Genomic DNA, 9,518 nt, shown 5'->3' with positions numbered 1-9,518 from the left:
CCCACATTTTTCCTTGCCTCACTGTCAGAAGCATTACTTGAAACCAGCATGGCTGTTCAGTGCACTCTGGATGCATAAGCATAAGGGGAAAAGCAAACTAACGCTTCTCGCTGAATTGGATTCACAGATCCAGGACATGCCTGGGTCCAACTCAAATCCATCCTTTTCCTGGTGAAGCCCTTTGAGAGATGACCTAACTTTGCTGCTCCTCTGCCAACCCAGCCACCCAAGCAGGCAAAACCAGGTCTTCTCTGAAAGCCACACAGCACTGCTGAGCTGAAGTGTCTCAAGAAGCTAAATCACTATAGAGTACCAGATTATTTATTTACTGATTTACTGGGGAAAAACAAATTCCTTAGAGGACAGATTTGCAGAAGAATTCAGTGCTGACCTCATTGTGTCATTATTGATGTCAGCAAAACGCGCTGAAACAAAATAAGCCCAGTGATGGACGAGTCAGAAAACCTCACATGGTGTAAACCACAAAGAGGTTCAGAGCACCTTCATTCGCTGCACTGCTGCTAACAAACAAAGCCCAGCCAGAGACAAGGGCTTCTGGCAGCTCATAAGGGAGCGTGTCAGGCCACACAGCCCCAGAGCGGTGTCCCCAGCCGGATGGGCGCCACGCTCGAGCACGGGCAGCTCCATCCATCGTGTTTGTGCAGAGGTCCCGCGTGTTGCCAGGGGTTACTGCGCACACAGCGAGGGACAGGGGCCGCACAACGAGGGGAAAAGCGTTTCAGCCCAAAAAAGGAAAACATCAGCTACAGAAATGCAACGGCAGAGGCAAACCACCAGAGATAATCAAATGTTAATATAACCACATTCCTTTCCAGTGTAATGAAAAAACATCAGAAAGCATAAAGAACATGTTTCAAGTAACAGAGGGGTTTTTCTAACAAAAAATTCAGATAACTCATATGCAAACGTATGAAGACTATAAGAGAAGAGCCACCGCAGACCTACAAAATCAGCTTGGCACACCTCCATGAGAGCTGTGCTGCTGGGTTGGGGCCAGGCAGGACCACCTCACTCTGCCCACAGCTCCCAGTGCTCCCAGTGCCCACAGCCACCACCAACCCTGACCCAGCAGAGAACAAGGCTGAAATATTGCTGCTGGCACCAACTAACCATGAGGTTCAAGTAGTCCACAACTGAGGGAGGCATTAAACCTTTACAGCTGTGAACACACCAATGGCATCTCCTGAGCAGCTGTGCAGGGGAAAGGCAGAGGAGCCCCCACAACACCTATTCTGAATGAAGGACGCCAGTGAAACAGCCAACACCTGAACGTTGCCTGCTCCATCTTCAGACCACACACATTTGCTGTTAGTCACCTAAATACAAGCTGTTCGGGTACTTTCATTTCTCAAGCTTGCACACTGTGAGAAAATAATACTCTGTTAGTCCTAGGTTAAAAAAAAAAAAAAAAAACTTTACATTTTTATAAGAGCAAAAAGCTGTTAGCTTGAGAGTCCTGTTTTCCATAAAACTCACATTCATAACAAGTAATAAAAATGGAAGTTTGCTGCAATATAACTCATGAATCTGCCTAAAACTTAGATCTGAAGAGATCTCCATTAAAGGCAAAATGCAGCATAGGCTTCATGCCAGACCATTCTTTTGTTTCTTTTCAATAAAAGAAAGAGTGCCAACTATGATAAAGTTTTATAAGGAAGTCACTTATTTTCTAACAACATGACTGAAATTAGCCATTCATTACATGTAGGCTCTTAACTACTATTAATTGACATCTCTTTCCTTCTCATGTCTTAGCAAGCCAAGAATACTTTTTTAAATTGCATTTCTAACTCAACATTGATATTTACTGCATTCCATATAAAATTAGACATTCCTCTGTTTAAAAGGAATCAAATGAAAGCCAGAGACCTGACCTGCTAAGTGCAGTACTTTTCACACTTTTTATCAATTTCTTTGGTAAGATTCACATTTAAGGCACAAGGTTGTAGCAGAACATCGGATGACACACACAAAAAAAAACATGCTGCTCTGAGTCCTTTCTGCCTAAGCACAGTGGATTCATAGCACATTGAAATCAACAGCAGACTTTGCAGAGACAGTATTGAAGTTGAGCTGCACCCAGTAGTATGGAAAAAGCACAACACGCATTGGGCTGAAACAATGGTTCTGTCAATTAACCCGGCTACAGTGCACTGCTACCATATCTGGGAGGACTACAGGCAATCATTGCAGCATATTCCAAGGAATTTATGAAAGAGTGAGCCCTACCTGTGATCAAATTAGTCACTGTGAGAATATCCCTAATAACTTAAACTTAGATGTTGATAGAACCAGACAGCATCTCGAAAAAATTGCTCTATCCAGGAATATAACTCAGAATGTTAAGTATTAGAAATGTGAATTATTAGATCAGTCTCATGTGTTTCTCCTGACAACAGAAGAATCTCCTGCAACATTATTTCCTAGTTCTTAGGTGTGCTTGTTATTTTTTTAAATATATCACACTAAGTGGCAAAGAATGTTGGGTAAACAGAATAAGAAAGAGATTTATTTTTTTACCCCACTATAGATCTTGTTAATGCCACATGGTCAATTTGCCTCACTGCCAACCCTTTGCTTTCCCATCTTTAATAGGAGAGATAGTAATATCTGTCTGCTCCTTAAGACATTTATGCTGATTACTTATCACTTACCAAAATCTTTCAAACTGAAAGAAGTGTCACAGAGGCAATATGAGACATAAATTTGTCTTTCACTGTGTTTCTTACTTCCTTTTTGTGTTGAGAGCCAAGACTCATTTCTGATAGCTATCATGTTCTACTCCTTCTCTCATCAATTATTTGAAGAAGTTACTGTCATCCAAGGCTATGTTTCTAATGATTTTTTTTTAGCTGTGTAATTTAAAGAGTGCAAAATCATTCAATTTCATCTTATTCTGGAGATCACTAACTGTAATTATACATGGAAATGAAGAAATGAAGAAAAACTAGATATACTCTAATCCACTTTCAGGGTGTAGCATATGAAATCCAGGTCAGTTATGCTAATTTCAAACACTGTAAGTTCACCAGTGCTTCATAAAAATAAAACTTTTATCAAGTTATGGAGCAAAAGTTGGTTCACAACAAGGATTTCATTTTCCTCACAGTAATAGTGGAGCTAAATAAAAAGACAAATTATTCTCTTCTGACTATTTGATCAATCAAGAATTGCTAGTCAGATATAAACACACCTTAAACCCAATCCCAAAGCCAAAAGACACCCCTCCCCAAAACCTTCAGCCCTCCCAAACCAATTGAAAAAAACATATTGCAAAATTTCATGTTATGCGAAGAGTTCAAGGAGATTGACCTTGGTTCTTTCAAAGGCTAGAACAAGTATTCTTTGAAGAAAACAAATGCTAGTGAGAACAGATCCTTTCACACGTGAGAAGAGTAAATTAAAGATTCAGAAATGGCTCTAACATTAAGTTCCTTTTCAAGTATTTCCTCAGTGGGAAAGAAAGAGGAAGAAATGCTAGGAGCACTAAGGGAGAGTGGGATGAGGATCCTGTGAAAGAAACTGCAACAACTAATGAAGGACATATAGGGAAACACATTGGGGAAATGTGAACAAATGAAAAAACCTAGACAACATGCATTCTACAGGACTTAAAAGAATTAGCTAAACTCCTTTATATTCTGTGCACAAGACAAGTAACTGAAAAATTAAAGCAGAGGGAAATATTAACATTACCACCTTAAACAACAGCAAGGTTACTCGTAAATCCAGTTTCTGTTCCTAATGGTCACTGTCTTCAGTAAGCCTTGGGTGCAGGGCCTTAAGCAAGGACAGAGGACTATCCTAGTGCAGATGAGCTTTAATAGGGGCATGATGTTGTATCTCACAGGATCTTAGCTGCAAAAGTAATTCACATTGGCTCAGCCATTTCCATGTGGCTTTCAAGTTGCTGAGGTAATGAAATTACAGGAAATAAGCTGCTATGTAGCAAGGTGGTGGGAACTGTCTCCTGGCTGCCATGTGGATGACTAGGAACAGTCTGTTGGAGTTCTTTTATTAATGATCTGGAAAACAGAATGCACAGCACTTTGATGAAACTTACAGGTATGAGTGTAAAAGACAGAAAGACAGTGTACAAAGAAAATAATAGAGAATTTTCCAGAAAAGATAGAACCATGGAAACAAAATAACTAAAGGAGACTCAACTTGGAAAATAATGCAGCCTGGGAATGCATGTGAGAGGGAATAACAGGAAGGTGAAGTCTCAGATGTAATAGTGATGAAAGAGATGTAGGGAGATAGCTCAGGCTAAATGACATGAATTGGTAACGTGCTGTGGTGTGAAAAGGTCAGTACAATATGGGACAGGGTAAACAGTGTCACATCACTGAGAAAGGAACCAATACCACTTTCTGCATGCTGCTGGTACAGCTCCATCTGGAATATTATACACATTTCTGAATATTGATAAATTTGAGAGTTCAGAGAAAAGCACCAAACACGATCCAAAGACTAAGAAGATTGATTTATGAGGAGACATTAGAAGAGTTAAAAATATAAATTGCTTGGCTAAGAAATGATTAATGGGGGACATGATAACAGCCTACTAATATTTGAAGAAGACCACCAGTGAAGGAAAGGCATTTTTCAGCAGTATTCTCAAGGAACATCAGAGTTCAGAGAGCAACTGAGAAGCAAAAACATATACTGAGTATCAAGAAATGCTTACTGATCATGAATTATCATAATTTGAGGAATAATTTCCTCAGTAGGAGAGGAATGTGGCTTTTTCCTGTGGCTTTCAAACACAAACTTGAAGAATTCCTTAAGAAGCCTATGAACCCACAACTGCAAAAGTTTGAACTCTGACCTCTCTGATCCATTCCAGCTCAGCCAAGCTGGGTGCAGTCTACAATTCCCTCTTCCCCAAGATGATTTGGGCATATTTGTAAAGATGTTACATTCTGATTTGTGTTTCTTCCCATGCTGTTCACTACCCTGATATTCATAAAACTAAAATAAATAATAGCTGCTGTTAGAGAAGTACTTTTGTTACTTGAGGGCCAGTTAAAGTCTCAGCATCTGTCTTACCACTGCATGCAAATAACAAACCAGCAGCTGGACAACTACAGAGCTTTTCAGTGACTGGGCTCTTGATGAGCTACATTCACAATAAATATTAGATGCAAGCGCTTCTTCCTTTCTTTTTAAGGTGAAAAAATAACAGTATAGCAAAGCCTGACTACTCTGGTTTGTCAGAAAGCTCATGGCTGGCCAATAACACTGGAAAAACAGTATGAACCTGGCAAGGCATGGAGCTGGCAGTGTAATTGGAATCCTTCTTCATCCAGCCACAGAGTGTTTCCCAGGGAGACACAACACCGTAACACGTGTCATGCAGCAGCAACAGAAGTTTTAAATCTTGAAGTTCCCTTAGCTAGATATATCTCCCAAAGTTAGATTAATTGTGTATCTTTCATCTTCAGCCATCTCTGAAAGGCCTTATCTTTATCTCTGCTTTCAGAGGTTCATAAATTTCTTTGTGTTCAAAGGCTTCATCCCTTCCCCCAGTCCCTCTCTAGTTCAGATATCTGCAAACTCCAGCACGACTGGCAAATCTCTCTGCATTTAATCCCTTTAAATTATCTTCCCCTTCATACCTCCTTCCATGTCTTTCACCTATTTCATTCCAATGCTTCACTGCTAAGTTCATCCTTGCTGAATCCTTCTGCTGGCAACCTCCTTTCTATGAAAAACTTCCTTTATGGAAATCAACGTTGCTACTTTCTTTCCTGCTAAATATTTCCCTAGTACTGGAAACCTAAATTATTTAAAGAATAACCAAGAATAAAGAATTGACCAAGTTAATTTTAAAACCATGAAGTTTGTTTTAAGGTTTTCACTTTTTCCATGGACATCTTTTCCCCCTCTCCAGAGGCAAAATTATCCATAAACTGTTGCCAATGGTTTTGCTTAAAGCGTTCACTGAAGAACCTAGTGTGAAATATATTCAACTTTGATACTTGTTTTCTGCTAAGTAAAGGAATTTAAATCCCTAAAAAAATTGATTTCATTTATAAGCAGGCAGCTATGTTTTCAATGTAATTTTTATTCATGTTTTTCTTCATCAGATATGACTGATTCAGGTAGATCAGTCCCTGTACACTAGGTTACCATAATTATGCACTATACCCATTTCAAAATTAGTTCCAGCTAGTTAGCTTCACTGCATGACAATTCACACTGCCAATTGAGAATTTAACCTAGTTTGATGATGGATACATATAAACAACAAAATCCATAATTTATACACTGTAGGAAATAAACTCTCTGGCTGGCCAGGGACATGAAGCATATAAAGGGTTTTCATTTTAGATGGTTGGAAATTTTAAACTCAAGCAGCTTTTAATCAACATACCATTGAAAACAAATTTCAGCAGTTGCATTTCTTATTCAGCAGTGGTACAATGTAACTGAAAATAGAAGCTCCAAAAGCTTGATGGTCTATTATTCAACATGTGCTTATAATAAATTATACGTAAATAGCAGTTATGATGTACTAAAAAAAGCCAGAAAAGACAACCAGTTTCAATAAGCTGGAGGGACTGAGAAAAGGGCCATTTCTGTCCTACTGTTCTGAAATAATTCCTATAATTCAAACACTCGCATGTATCACTGGTTTCTATTATTATCAAGTTGCAGTAGCATTAAGTCCCATAGTACTAAAATAGTTTTTAGAAAGCTAGCATCAGTTACCAGAACTAGACACTGTTATCCCTCACTCTCAGTGTCGGCAGCAAGGCTGGAGCAGGCTCGGGGCTGAGGAGGAGCTGCAGGAGCTGTGCAGAGGGTGATGAGCACTCAGGGGCACAGAGTGAGCTGCTCCAAGCCTGTGATCCCAGTAATTCCCCACCAGTGCAGTGGGCACCCGGCACTGAACAGAGCGGGGCTGCAGCAAATCACCTGCAGGGTCACACCTCAGGCCTTCCAACAGAGGTGGGGGCTTATTCCCCGTGAAACCAAGGAGTGTTAATTTGGCTTAAAAAGCCATGGTTACACCAGTAAAAGGGAATTAAGTGTTCAGCCAGAAGCACTGGAACAATGAGCATCTCATGGATGAGCATATGCAAATTTAGTGAAATAGAGTGAATTTTCCCTGCAAATACAAGGAAGACAGGCTGCCTTTATTTCTGAGTTTGGTTTCCTATACTCTTAACAGCTTTTCTTTTACTCTAGGTGAAGATGGCTAATTATGAACCACACAGACAGACAGTGAAGACTGCACACTCCACCAAGAGACCAAGATACAGGCTACAGTTTTTCACAAGGAGAAAGAAGATACTTCTTCTCCATAAGAAGAAAGTGTTATAAAAATCAGTCATGGATTCACATCACTCCCCTCCATTAATCCCTATCCTGCATCCCTGTGCTGCAGCTGTGGAACCTCATCCATTACTGCCATGCTGTGGGTCCACCTTAGTCCCTCAACTCAGGGTGCTGGTTGGAGGGAGCTGGATGCTGCAGAAAGCAAACATATGCTGGAGACCTGCCTATGTAACACAGGACCTAGCACAGGCTGAGAGGGCAAACTGGTTCCCTTTGGACTGTGCATACTTCTGAGGAGAATGAATTTGGTACAGAGGACTAATTGGGTGAGTCACTGGTAAGACTTCAACGTTGTGAGTAGGAACAAAAATCTCAGTGGAACAGTACAATAATTATTTTAACTTTTTAAATTATAATTTGTAATGAAGAAAAGGAGAACCCTTCTCCAAACGAAATTTTACAGCAGTGATTGCTCTGACGCGAGCAGTGGACAATAAGGGAGGTGCCAGCCCAGGAAAACGTGTGTGGAGCCATTGGTAGGACACGCATGGGAAGATAAAAACTAAAAATCCAAGTGAACTCTCTGGCATAACAGTAGACAATGTTGCAGCTGATGACAATAAAGCTTCCACACTAATACTTCAGTAGGAAAAGGTGCCAATAAAGAGCTTATTGAAAAGCACACAGAATCAGAGCTTGATCTGTATTTAGAACAACTGAGTTTCAGAGCATGCATGGAGCTGTCACCTGAGGACGCTTTTTCCAAAAGAAAACAGAAACCCAGAGTAGCTGCATTATTAGACACTGGGGACTTGTAAAAATGGAGGCTGAGAAAGCAAAGCAAACTCCTCAGTCAAACTCAGCGCTGTCAAATCCATCTCATCCTGGAATGAGTGAGAGCTGGCATTAAACTTCATGGGGATTCTGAGTTTCCTGGAAATTGCAGATGTGTATTTTTTACAGTAATTGCTGTATAAGTGATCCTTTAATTTTCTTCCATACATCCTCTTAATACTCTCTGCAGACTCATCAGCCTTCACTGGTTATTACCCCTGACCTGATCCATTAGGTCGACTTGTATTACAGCACTGGTCTTTATTTTATATTATACAAAGAGGGTCAGGCAAATGCAAACATGAAATGTGCAGTGTTAGAAATACGCAACTGTAAACATATTTTTGTTGGGCAAAAATATTCAAATACCTAATAGCCCTTATATCAAAGGTCTTAGGCTTTCAAAACCAGAGAATTCCAAAATTGTCAGCAGGAGGAACAGAACTGTAAAAAGCACAAAGAATCATGCGCTCGTCACATTGTCACAGCCCACCACCTACTGCACTTCAGAGCAGCAGACTGTGATGGGGTGATAGTTTTTACCAGGGCCTGTTGTAATGAACAAAGGAACAAAGGATAACGGCTCGATTAGGAGGGTCGATTTCGATTAGATATAAGGAAGTTTTTACGGTGAGGGTGGTAAAGCACTGGAACGGGTTGGCCAGAGAGGTGGTGAACGTCCCATCCCTGGAAACATTCAGGGCGGTCACGCTGGTCTAGTGGGAAGTGCACGGGAGTTGGGCTCGAGGGGCCAAGTTCCCTTCCAAGCCAAACGCTCAGCGCCTCGGTGATGAGGGGCCCTTGGCCCGTGCCGGTGCCGGGCCCGCAGCTCGCCAGCGCCAGCAGCGCGCCCGGCCCTCACGGCCACCGGCCGCGCCATGGCCAGCGCGGGGCCGAGCCCGCCGCGGGGCGCGGCCGTGACGTCACGCGCGGCCGGCCGAGCGCGCTGTGACGCGCGGGAGCGGCGGCGCTGAGGCGCCGCTGGGTGTCGCTGTTGCCGGGCGGCGGCGCGCGGGGCGCGGCGCCGGTACAAAGCCGGGGCGGTGCGCGGCGGCCGCCGCCATCTTGCGCGGCCCCGCCCAGCCCCGCGGCGCCTTCAGGCGCGGCGCTGCCCGGCGCTGCCCGGCGCTGCCCGGCGGACCTCGCGTCCTCCGGGGCCGGAGGGGCCCCGGCGCTGCCGCCCTCGGGCAGGCCCTGGTCGGTTGCCGCCAGGCCCGGCGGGGCAGCTCCCTCGCAGAGAGGGCGGCCCGGCCGCCGCGTGTCCGTCGCTCCTCGCTGAGCGGCGTGTGCCACAAAGGAACGCACCTCGCTGCCAGCGCTCGGGGGACGCTTGCGAGCAGCTGGGATAATTTGCTGGAAAATTGAATTTCGGGGCA

Source organism: Anomalospiza imberbis, chromosome 7, assembly GCF_031753505.1.
Source record: "Anomalospiza imberbis isolate Cuckoo-Finch-1a 21T00152 chromosome 7, ASM3175350v1, whole genome shotgun sequence".
Classification (NCBI taxonomy): domain Eukaryota; kingdom Metazoa; phylum Chordata; class Aves; order Passeriformes; family Viduidae; genus Anomalospiza; species Anomalospiza imberbis.
Note: the sequence above shows the minus strand (reverse complement) of the source record.